At 40.5% G+C, this 12,285-nt stretch overlaps 1 long non-coding RNA gene across 1 annotated transcript; it reads right to left on the bottom strand.

Moving 5' to 3' along the window:
- Positions 1–1,054: 1,054 nt before the first annotated feature.
- Positions 1,055–3,015, bottom strand: LOC149042647 (uncharacterized). Its single transcript, XR_016188524.1, has 3 exons — positions 2,488–3,015; positions 1,963–2,156; positions 1,055–1,525 (listed from the first exon to the last, which is right to left on the bottom strand). It is a non-coding gene; the product is annotated as an uncharacterized LOC149042647 (long non-coding RNA).
- Between the last annotated feature and the right edge of the window lie 9,270 nt (positions 3,016–12,285).

The raw sequence follows: 12,285 nt of genomic DNA, 5'->3' as shown, positions 1-12,285 counted from the left end.
CTCTGTTAGAACGCTAGTACGTTAGTACGCTAGTCATTTGTGATAATTCGCGAGGTGATGTTAGTACGCTAGTACTTTGGTACACAAGAGACATGCAGTTCTTTAATCGACCCTAGTACGTTGGTACGCAAGTCATTCATGCTTGTTCGAGAAGTGTAGTTAGTACGCTAGTACGTTGGTACGCTAGTGACATGCAGTCCTTTAATTGAACGCTAGTACATAACAACGCAGTTCATTCATCTAAAAAGTGGAGTTAGTACGCTAGTACGTTGGTACGCTAGTGACACAGATAGCATACGTACTGATAGTACTGTAGTACTGGTGAACACCGTTAGTACTGTAGTACTAATGACTAAGCAAAAAACTAAAAGAAATCTTTCCTAAAAAGGGCAGCATATGGTTAATGAGTGGCGACAAACAAGAATCCTTTACAGTCAACCACAAAGAAAATATCCTGGATACTGTTGGTAGTGATACTCAGAAACGGTAGGCCAGATCTTGAAACAGAATAAGTTGAAGCTTCATCAGAACCATTACTAATTTCTGAAATTTGCTGAGAGTTTGACTGTGCCAATTGCTAACTTGTAGAAACGTGGTCAAAGGCAGTCAACAGAATTTCAGTGGAAAGCAATCCAGTATAAAAACAAACTTCCTTGTCTGTGTTGAAAGAATCTTGGCTTGCCATTGCCATGGGACACTCAATGAGAGAGTAATTTACATGATGATTTTGGAGTGGGAGTGCAAAAATGTACTTGTGGTTACCTTTTACCTTGAGCTCACACCTTTTTTATTTGCATGGTCTGTACACTATGAACTCAAAACCCATGAAAATCTTGTGAAATAATTCATTGTAAATTCACAGATTTTTCACAGGATTTTCATGGTTAAATCAATGACATTTTCATGGTCTCAGTGCCATGAAAAAGACCTGAAAAATCCCATGAAAAACCTGTGAAAATTTCCATATTCACGACCCATGAAATATTGGGTAAAGTGACCTAGAAGCCATGAAATACCCATGAAAATGGCATTTCATGACCTTTTCAAAGGTACTGAGAAACCCATGAATTTCAAGCCCAAAATTTCATGGTGTCAAAGTTCACTAGTTTTTAATGGGTTGCAGCAAATCATGACCCATGAATATCCTGTGAATATGTAAAAAATTCATAGACCATGAAAATTTTCCTTGAATTTTCATGGCCTCTACATGGTTTTTTCATGGCACATGAAAGTTAATTGCCAGTTAGTTTTCATGGGGTTGTTAGGAATATGCAAGCACCATGAAAATTTTTTGGAAACCCTATGAATTTGGAATTAAAAATTCTTCACTTTTCTTGTACCAAAGACTGTACTACAGTGTATAGCTTGCAGCACACCACAACTGTAATACATACACTATCACTTAAATTATACACTGAAGAACTAACCTATCTGTGAAACTTCTTGGTCCTGTTGTACAAGCACACACACATGAAAGACATGACCAGAAGTCTGGATTCTCTGATAGTTTATTTTGTTTCACCAGCTGTATGTAAATATTACTTTAGGATTCCAAAATTGTGATAATTCAGTTTACACTTTCTTAAATAAAAAAAGTTGGTATGAAATTTTCTGCATAAAATTAAGATGTTAATGATTTTTAGCTCTATTTTGATATCACTGATTTTCCTTGTGGAGACAGATTCTGCTCCTATATTTCTGTTTATTTAAACTATTTTGAAGGTATATTATAAATAAATTTGATGTGAAAAATATTTGGACGAAATTATTGAAATTATACTCACTGGTTTGATGTATTTTTGTCTAAACTTCAAATATCATTTCCTTCATCTAAAATCATGTGTAAAATGTTATGAACAGTTATTATAATGTCTATTTATGTAACAGCATTCATGTAAATTTCTTGATATGTTTTACACTTGTGATCAATACTCTCAAGGTAACTAACAACAAAACAATTACCAACTTTCTGCACTCTTGCATGTGTGAAGATATATCTATGGCTGGCTGACTATGTCAGTGTCTCTCTGTTTTGGCCACTTGAATGTGCCATCCTTCTTTCTACTATTTGCATCTTCATCATCATTTGGACCAAGATAGGCTGCTTTAGCAAGTTTGCATTTCCTTTCATCAGTTTTGTAGACCAACACTCTTCACTGTTTGCAAAATAAAGGGAGCACATCATCAGTTATCTAAGAGCCTTTCTTATGTACGTAGTAAACCTAGAAATGGATAACTCGCCAAAACAGGTTCTTTTCAACATGAAGCCGTCAGATATTAAGCGACGCACTGTGGAAGTGAGGTGAGGTATTTCGTATTCAGAATTTGACTGTATTTCTTATTCCTAAGAACGGTCGTAAGTATTTCCATACAAACTCTTGTGATGTTTCGCCAGATGATCACAGAATAAAATTTTCAAGTTAAATCAATAGTTAGCGTGCGCGCTCCGATGTTTACGCGTAATAAGATGACCAAGCTTGAACTTACCCCTTCACGTTGTAATGCATATCGATAACTTCATCTTGAGGAAACCTCTTTGAAAAAACTTTTCAGACGGTCCATTGCGTTGATCTGGAAAAAAAGAGACTGCTACACAAACACTACGAGAAATGCAATTGGAATGGAACCATTCCGTTCGAGGTACGAAAAAAACCGCCACTTCTTCGTAAATCACGTGTACTTTCACGTGGTGACCTTAGGTCATCGCATCCATCATAGGTCAGCGGTCACATAGTGACCTCACAGGTTATCGTGTTCGACGTTACGAAATGACTCCGAAGAGGTTTCGTTGCTGCGTCTGTAATCTTACAAAATAAAGCAGCACAAAAAGCTGTTCAGTATTTGGAATTCGAAGCAAGTAACAACCGACAGGACATCAGAGTCCAAGAAAGTCAGAGCTGACATCGACAGTGATTCCTGTGAAAGCGATCACGAAATCAACAACGATGTTGTAGAAGGCGATCTCAATGAATACATGAAGGTAACGTTTCATCCCGACTGAGAAGATGGCCTGACTCTGTTTAACCGGCGACTCTATGAACGAGGTAAAAATATAATTTTTTTCAGGTTACATTTGCACACTATTAAAAGTTCCAAATTGAGGTGACAAAGTGATTGATTTGTCATTGTTTTGTTCCACACTTCATGTAGATGCAATGCGTACTATTGCTGTACAACTTAAGCATCTGTACTCTGCAGGTGCCTTACTGGAAAAGCCCTAGAAGATTCCTCAGCCGTAAGAATGTAAGAGAAGGCCTTGAACAGGTTTCCAGAGTCATGGCTAACAATCAAAGCCAGCAGTGAGGCAGAAAAAATTCAACAAAGTCGTCCAGGCATGGCGAAGGCAAAAAGGCCCCAAAAAATCAAAGTGAGGATCAAACATCTGGGTCATTGCCTTCAGCCTCATTTGTCTCAATAAAGGAGCAACTTGAAGATCCATTGTTTTTAGTCATTGTTTTGTGATTTCCTGTACATTTTACGTTAACAAAGGCCACTTAAGATGTTTAGGGACATTTTCATTCGACAGTTTTCGTGCTGTACACCAAAATTCCATCAGTGGATAAATTTATAACAAGTCAGTTCCACGGATCATGAAAGTCAGCTCGTTGACAAATCAGTGACTGTGATGAACTCATTAATACCACTTTTAATGGCCTATGGATTCATCAATGAAATTCATGGGCAACAGATTTCAGGAAATATTCATAGCCCATGAAATGCTGTTTGATTGCAATTCATGGGCGTGAAATTCATTCTGATGACTTTCTGGGGAAACTAATGGGTCATGAAAGTAGACTTTGAAGAAATTCATGGGTCATGAAAGTAGGCATATAAAGAAATTCATGGGTCATGAAATTAATTCTGGTGACTTTCATGGCAAATCAATGGGTCATAAAAATTGACTTTGAAGAAATTCATGGGTCATGAAAAAAATTCCCCTAATTCATGGAAAATTCATGGCTAAAAATAACCCCATGAAATTTCATTTTGCAGTATTCATGGGCCATGAAATGATCTTCATGGGTTTTTCACATGAAATTCATGGAATTTTCATAAAACTACAGTTCATAGTGGTACGAGAGTTAAACTTGTAAGAATAACCCCACAGACTGAGGCTAGGAGGGGATTGGTTTCTACAGCAATTTTTTTCTCCTTTTTCTGCCATCATGTAGGGTGTCTGAGTTGTTGTAGTTTTCTATATGATAAACCTTTCATCAATGCCTCAGGTAGCTTCCCTCTTGTTTCCAGCTCTACACCTGCCCAGGTCATAACTGTAATTTTTCTTTGCTTCTTCCTGGCAATTTTGCTGTCCTCATCATCCAAGTCGGTGTTGCTTGTTTTCACAGCGTCAATATCACAGGTTGAGCCAACACTAATAGGAAACATACAGAGTCAGCATGCGAAATTTGCCAACAGCGGTGTGTCCCCTCCCTCCCCCTAGAATTACTAAGAATCGACTTTATGGCTGCATCTTTGTGTTCGAAACTTTCAGAATGGTGTTAAATGTGTGCATTCATAATAATCGACAATGAGCAGGAAACAAGAGTGCACATGCAAAATCACTTTACGCCAGGACACGTGATTACAATAACAGCAGAAAAGATTAAATAAATAAAATAATAATAATAAAAAACACTAATAACATTAATAAATAATAATAATAACAAGAATTTTTTCGTATCTTCAAATGGGGAAAGTGGGTTTGTGCAATTGCTTATCAGAATTAGGGTAAACTGCTGCACTGAGTTGAGTGGGTGGTCGTTGATGGTGATCTGGGGTGGGCTGTACACTGTGTGTGGGAATCTTAGCAAAGGACCTCTGTCTTTTGTAGGCTGATGGTCAGACCCAATGCTTGAGCAGCCTTTCTGAAGTGGCCAACCACTGTGTGCCCTCTGTGTGCCAGAAGTGCACAGTCGTCAGCAAAGAGCAGCTCGAGGATCAGCTCCTTCATCATCTTGGTTCAAGCGAAGGAGATGGAAGACACTTCCATTGGTTTGGAACCTGATGAGATGCCTTTGGTCAGTTATTACTTAGCCACTCAGTATCATGCCAAAGAAGATTGGAAAAAGTTTGGGGGCCAGCACCCAACCTCATTTCACACCATTTCTGATGGGGAAGGGGTCCAAAAGGTTGCCACTATATTTGATTTGACCTTTCTGGCTTTCGTGGAACTTGCCTCTTCCAGAGGCCACCTCAGCTGACCATGTCAAAGGCCTTGGTCAGATCATTGAAGGCTACATACAGGTCCATGTTGTGCTCCCAGCATTTCTACTTTAACTGGTATAGCACAAAGATCGTGTCAATAGTTCGTCTACTGGTGAGGGAGCTGCACTGACTCATGGAGAGCGTTTGTTCAGTGATTGTAGGGGTCAGCCGGTCCAGAAGCACCCTGGCCAGATCTTGCCAGCTATGGAGGGGAAGGTGATGCCTCTGTAACTGCAGCAATCGGATTTGTCTCCTTTATTCATGCAGAGGGAGGCAGTGACAGCATCTCTGGGTCCTGTGGTACCTTTGTACCTTTTAACTCTCCCAGCAGGAAATGAACCACGTAGTGAGATGACAGCATGGAAAGCTTCTTAGAAGGCTTTGGAGTTACCAATGTTTGCGTAGAACTATGTCTTTTCGGCCAGATGGAGCCACCTTTGTTCTGAGTCTCTCTGAGCCTTGACTGTACATTACTGCAAGCTTTCCTGTATGCTGTCTAGGCAGCATGGTCATCTGGCCTGGAGAGGAGCTTTGTATAACAGGGGTGATTGGCTTGTAGAAGCTTTTGGATGTTTGCATCATTTTCATCAAACTAGTCTCTGAGCTTTCTCTTGGAGAGGCTGCCTACTTTCTCAGCCGTTTCCTGAAGAATGGTTTTCTGCTGCTGCCACTGGTGGTTGGGATCTGTTTCTAGGACTGGCAGTTCCTCCTTTTCTTGTCTGGCCTGGAGCTCCTTTTAAAACTCAATATTTCTCATTAGCAGCCTGTTGGTGTCAAGCTTCTTCACCTATGCTCCTCTTTTCCTCACAGCAGGCTTGATATTGAGTTGGACTTTGGTCTGAACCAGCCTGTGGTCTGGGTTGCAGTCCACTCTGGGCATGACTCTGGTGTGTAGCATGTCACACAGGTCCTTTTGGGGCTCAAGGACATAGTCCAAGAGGTGTCAATGTCTGGAGTATGGGTGTTGCCAGGTCATCTTGAATCTGGCCTTCTGCTGGAACAGTGAGTCGGTGATTATCAGTCCCTGTTCTACACACAGCTCCAGCAGCATGCACCTTTTCGATGTTCAGTCGGGCTGGTTCCTGTGCCACCGGTGCTGAGCATCATTGTGGTCTGTCAGCTTTGTCAGAGTTTTGCATTGTGCCGATATTCCAGCATGCTAAAGCGAGACTTGTTGTTTTTGGTCTTTGTTTCTTTTCCTGTTTCTTACAGCTAGTGTGGGATACCTGTTGGCCGTGGATAGCCAACTAGGTAGGCAATGAGGCAAGCTGGGTTTGAGCCAAGTGATATCATACCGTATCATATCATGCCAAGTGATATCTGTGACACCAGTACTTTTGCATTCCAACAGTTTTAACTTCTCTCACAAACAAAGCTAATTTAAATTATTTTGTACCAATTTCAATATATTTATCTTATTAACTAGGCATGTTTCTCATATTACTGGTGCACAGAATTTGTTGAGGGCTTGGCTATCATTATTGTAACAAGTATGCCTTAATGTGCGCCGACTTTAAAATTCAAATCAAATAATTTGGAAGATTTAAACTGTTGATTGAAAAAATGATTTAACTACTCTTCCCAGCCAATGCAACTTCAAGGCGCTTAACTAAAATTTTCCTATTACCAGCAGTGCTTAATCCTCTCTACATGAAGCTCTCTTTAGACCAGGTGCTGTCATCAAAGTTGGACTGATAGCCACACTTATCTTAGTGGCATTGCAGAACTTTAAATGAGATGACAGTGATAAGTTATCAGCAATGCAAGTATTGCACTGTTTACAGGCAACAGGTTTTAATGCACAAAAGACTGATTTTGTCAGGCCTCTGCTGCCTGCAGAAGTCATAAGGTCAATACTAGACAAACAAACTTGACAACTCAGCAAATCTTTTCATTTCTATCACGATTGCAAACATTTTACTGGTAACAGTGTTGTGGGGAACATGATTGGTAATGTGAGGTATAAGAAAAGGACATTGGTTGATGTTCTGGGAGGTAAAACAAGCAAACACAATTACTTCACATTGCTTACCACCACTTACCAGTGGTGGGGCTTATCTTTGACCAGTTAGTTAAGGACGTAAGTTTACGAGCAAGTGACAGATGAAAACGGCAGTGGTGAAGAGTACCAGAGATTGAATATGATAAAATTATTTCGTGCTTGGATAACTTGCATCCCTGCACTAGTAGTCTTGGAAATAAAGAATTGGAAATTGCCAGGCTTAATCCTTTGAAAGGAAGAATAAGGTAATGTTTCATTGATATCCTCTCCCCGTTTTGTTTTGAGATACGTAATCCTAGAAAAAAATGCACTGCATTAATGTTTGTAAAATCTAGTATTTTTTATATAGAGAGAATTATCTTAAACAATTTCGGTGATTTACCCTCAAAAGACTGCCTATCTTATTCGAAATAATCAAGAACGGAGAGGATATTGACGACGTTTACGTTGCAAGATAACAACAAGGTTTCATATTTCGTGATGTCACGCAAGGTGCATTTGTTGGTGCAACACCACTAGCAAAGTAGTAATTTACAAATTTACAAATTCCCTGCAGAAATATTTACTATATCTATAAGTGTTAAAGCGCGGAAGGTTTGAGAGAACTTAGGCAGACTTCATTCTGAATCGGAAAAGCCTAATAAACTTAATAAAATATTTTGTTTCTCCAAAACTTATGGTTACCGTATACCTTAGAGGAGTCTCGCCCCCAAGCGATGTAGTGCATCTGGTTTAAATCGTAGATACCTAACATCATATCAAACCGTACCAAGAACTTGTGAAAAAATGAATTGTCGAATTTTTCACGACCTCTAAATGCGAGCGTCCGAATCACCTTTTCAAAGCCACAAGTCAAAGCGAATTTTGTCTTTCACTAATTTAATTTGTTCCTCGGTTTCTGGACCCAAAGTGCTAAAAACGCGCGTCTTCATTTTACGTAGTCAGTTACAGTAAAAAGGTACAGAACATTTTCAAAATAGTATCTATAGATTGTGGAGTGATCGTACAAAAATTGCACCCAGAGAAAGAAGTTATTTCAAGATTAAAAATTCGCAGACAGGCTTTTGTTGTTTGTGTGTTAAACTTGCTACTGTCCAAATGTGTGGGCAAACGAACAAATTCCCTTTGACGTTTAGTTCTTAGTGTCCCTTTAAAGTCAAAAAAATTTATAAGAGAAAACAGTGCTTAGAATGCCAATCAAAAGAGAAACTTTTACCTAAGGCTAAAATGTAAAACTGCCATGTCTCCGCCAATCTTCACAGTCTTTTTCACTATTTTTTTTTTAATTAAAGATCGCCGACCTGAAGGTATACAGTAACCTTAAAAATGGCCGGTTCCCTAGTTCCTGTTAAAACAACTAGGGAACCAGCCACTTAGAATAATTCAGTCGTGAAAACATTGGCAAGGCATTACATAGTTTTCTATGCAAGTGGTGAAGCTTTTCTTCTGCCTTAGGCTGCCAGAAGGTTCAATGTTCAAATGGTCACAGATTGATTGGAGATCCACAATCTTTAATGAACCCAGCTTCTTGTCATGGACAAGATGGCATATGTTTCTTGTGCCTACAACAATTGGATGCTGAGGGGAAGCCACTTGCTGTATTACTTCATTTCGTAGAGAGGCCAGTGAAACCTCCAACTCTTTGGCAGTGATATCCTCTTTGTCCACTTGTTTCTGTGCTGCTGCTAGGGGGGAGAATAGCTGGCTGATCTGTTGGGGAGTCCTCCATTCATCTGGCTGGAGCAGGAGCTTACCAACACCGTCTTTCTCTAATTGCATTTGCTTGCTGATCTGAACAGGATCGGCCTTGTCTCCGATCCAGCTTCCCTGCTCAAATATATCCATGAGGTAAGCTTTAGACTTATCGGTCATTCTCGACGGCTTCTTCACACTCTTTAGGGCCCATCCTTGTACCTTGCCATCTTTCCTGGTACTGGACAGTCGTTGTGACTCTTGGTAGATGTCACTGACCGCAGCCTTCTGGCGATTACCAGCCGCTGTAGCTCCTGTAACTCAGGTTGCCCATTTCTTGCATATGGTGTCATATAATGACTCTGATTCAAGTTCATTCTTGTGTTTTCCAGTGTCCATGTGCGCATCTGCTTCCTGTTGTGACCTGAAAGTCAGCACACAACCACATTCTTGACAGGAATATATGTCAGCGCTTTTTGAGCTTCCTCCCACAATGACTTTCTCTTTTGTCAGTTCTCCAAACAGCTCAATTACCTTCAGGTTGGTGTCTGATTGAGGTGTTACCTGAAGGTCGCAATATTTCAGTAGACAACCTGGCCCAATGTCATACGCTCGCCATATGTGAATTCCGCTCTCGTCAGCAAACTGGAAATTATTTAGCAAACTGATGCTAAACCCACCTTTTGATGTGAGCCTTCATTGGAGCAGTCTTACGGTCACATATATCTTTGCCAGCTTGTGGGTCAGAGAAGTTGTAGTGTGTGACTTTTATACCAGAGCGCACACTGATCTCCAGAAGGCTGAGAAGAAGTACTCCATTTTTGTAACAGCCAGCATTATCGGAGCGTAGGAAGGCTTGGTTGAGCACAGGGTACTCTTTCTTCAGCATTTTGAGATGATGCTCGATGATGGATTCTACGGCGAAGCTGTTCTGGGTACACGAGTTAAACAGATGCACAAAGCTTGGAATTTCTCGGCGGTCGACGACTTGGTTATAACAGCGCTTACATGCCAACTTCTAGCCCGCTTTCCAAAAAACTTGCTCATATGTTCACGGTAATGATGCGGTAGAAATTTCATGGCCCAGTCCATCACAATCAAACAGTTTTCTTGGTTAAGGGCTCAAATGCTTCTTTCTTGTACTGTTCAATGATACAGGAGGGAATCAGCATTCTTATTACTGCTAGAATGATGATATGCTCGCCAGAGTGGAGTTTCAGATTTTTAGTTCCAAATGCCACATCCTGGAGAAGGTCTGGGCGTGAAATAAAATCAAGAAAGCGGTCAACTTTTGCTGCATCAATTCTGCTACAAAAAATGGGCTGTTCGAGGACAGACTGACCCTTCCCTCTGTGGATCTTGTGTTGTCGTGCCTCGTCAATGCGCCATTTGGAAAGGCCGGGTATCATTTGCTGGAGTTTGACGCGACTAAAATCGTTTGCAAAGAGTGACAAAATCTGTCTTTTTGTCTACCACGATTCTGCCTCGTCGTGTGCTTTAACTAATACCTTGATAATTGAAGAATTTTTATAAAAATATTTTCGTTTCGAGGAGTCTTCCAGACTTTGATTTTCTACCAGAAGAGAGTCTTGATGCAGGCTGTTCCAAATCTCATTTTCCTGTCCCGGATGGATGACAGACAGCGCGGTAGTGATTGCCTCACTAGCCTTTCTTAGGTATTATTGCTGTTGGGTGTTTGAGATGTCATCCCAGGAGGCGTTGAGCGTGGACAACAATGGGCTGTACTGACCACTTGCTATGCTGCTCACAGCTTCATTGAGAGACTTCCTCTTCTGTTGCTGGTCTTCAATTTCATCAACCCAGATACTAACTTGCTCATTAGTGCTTTGAGAAGACTTAGATGATATTGTCCAAGTGTCGTCTGGTGATTCAGATGAAGGAAGCGTCATATCTCGATTGCCTTTGAGGCCCTGGTCAGTGAGAAGAAAGGTTAGTCTACAAAATAGGTTACATGAAAATACACAAACAAAGAAGAAAGGAAAAGGAAAGAAAACCGTCTTGTATCTCTTTTAATACTGTAGGAACCCAATGCTCGCTACTGGAAGGCGGCAACAAGGTAAACTTGAGATGCACTGAACTGCAAACTTCTTTTATTACATGAACAACGATTCACTGAAATTAAATGTATACATCTGCTGAATAAAGCAAAATAACAACCGAATGACAAACAAAAGGAAAGCTAAATATAAACCAATCGATACTTACAAGTTTTTTCGTGCCTTGTTCCACTAATACAAAAAGAAATCTTGTACAACAATCATAGCGAAAGCAAAAACTTCAAAACAGACCACGTGCTCTCTTATTGTGACAGCAAAACATGTTACCAGCAGTACACGTCATAAATGACTCAATGAAATGTCTCAGTCATTATATGCTCCCGCCCAAAGACTACCGTAGTCTTTAGGTATTCACCTAGACCCATAACAAAAACAATGTCAAAAATGTCACGAATCTTAAGAAAATGTCGCTTAATTAGCAGTTCCAAGTCTAATCTCATAAACTCAGGTTTCGTTCTTTTCCATGGACTCCTCAATGGATTTCAATAACTCCTCTTCTAGAAGACAGAGTTTGCGGACATCTCTTCAGAAGACACCAGTTGCGCTCCTCACCAGAACTTGTCGCACTACACCATCAGAGTCTGGGAATGTTTTGAGGACCCCTCTTCTTGATACTTATTAACAACACTTGCATAACGTTTGTGAAACTCAGGACCCTTTCCATCTTCTTTTCTGACCAGTACAATCTCTTCTTAGCTTCTGGGAGGCTATCTGGAAGGCAGGGAGGACTTTGCCGGAATGGCAGCCTGAGTTGATAGTGGCCATTGACAAGTGCCACTGATTCGTCCATGATCTGCATCGCTCTTCAGTCTTCGAACGACAAACTCTGTTCGACATCTACTAGTGTATCTCCAAACTCAACATTGTGCAACTGCTTACTTAACATCTCTTCATAATCGCTTCTAACAAAATTGACGGAGACACCATCACTGTCAGGTTCACCCATTGGACCGTACACCATCCATCCTAAGGGCATGTTCACAGCATACAGCTGACCTCTAGCTCCTCTCCTCATCTCTAAATTGTCATCAATAATATCTGGTCGGTCGCTACCAATAAGGATGGAGACTCGATGCTCTTCTATTTCTGGAAGACTTATGCCATCAAGGTGTGGCCATTTTCTTAGTTCTTTATTGCTGGCAAAGTGTTTTGCTCCAATGGGCAGGCTCTCTGTTGTTAGAACCTGATCGAGAGTAAACTTCATTCTTCCATCAAGTGCTTCTATATCTAGGCAGGTTTGATGACCATGTTTCTTTCCTTGGTAATTGACTGTTGAAAGGGTAAATTTGGTAGGTTCACTTTCAAGGC

This window comes from Pocillopora damicornis, chromosome 7, assembly GCF_964200805.1.
Source record: "Pocillopora damicornis chromosome 7, jaPocDami1.2, whole genome shotgun sequence".
In the NCBI taxonomy this organism is placed as follows: Eukaryota; Metazoa; Cnidaria; class Anthozoa; order Scleractinia; family Pocilloporidae; genus Pocillopora; species Pocillopora damicornis.
This window is presented reverse-complemented; position numbering and strand designations above follow the sequence as displayed.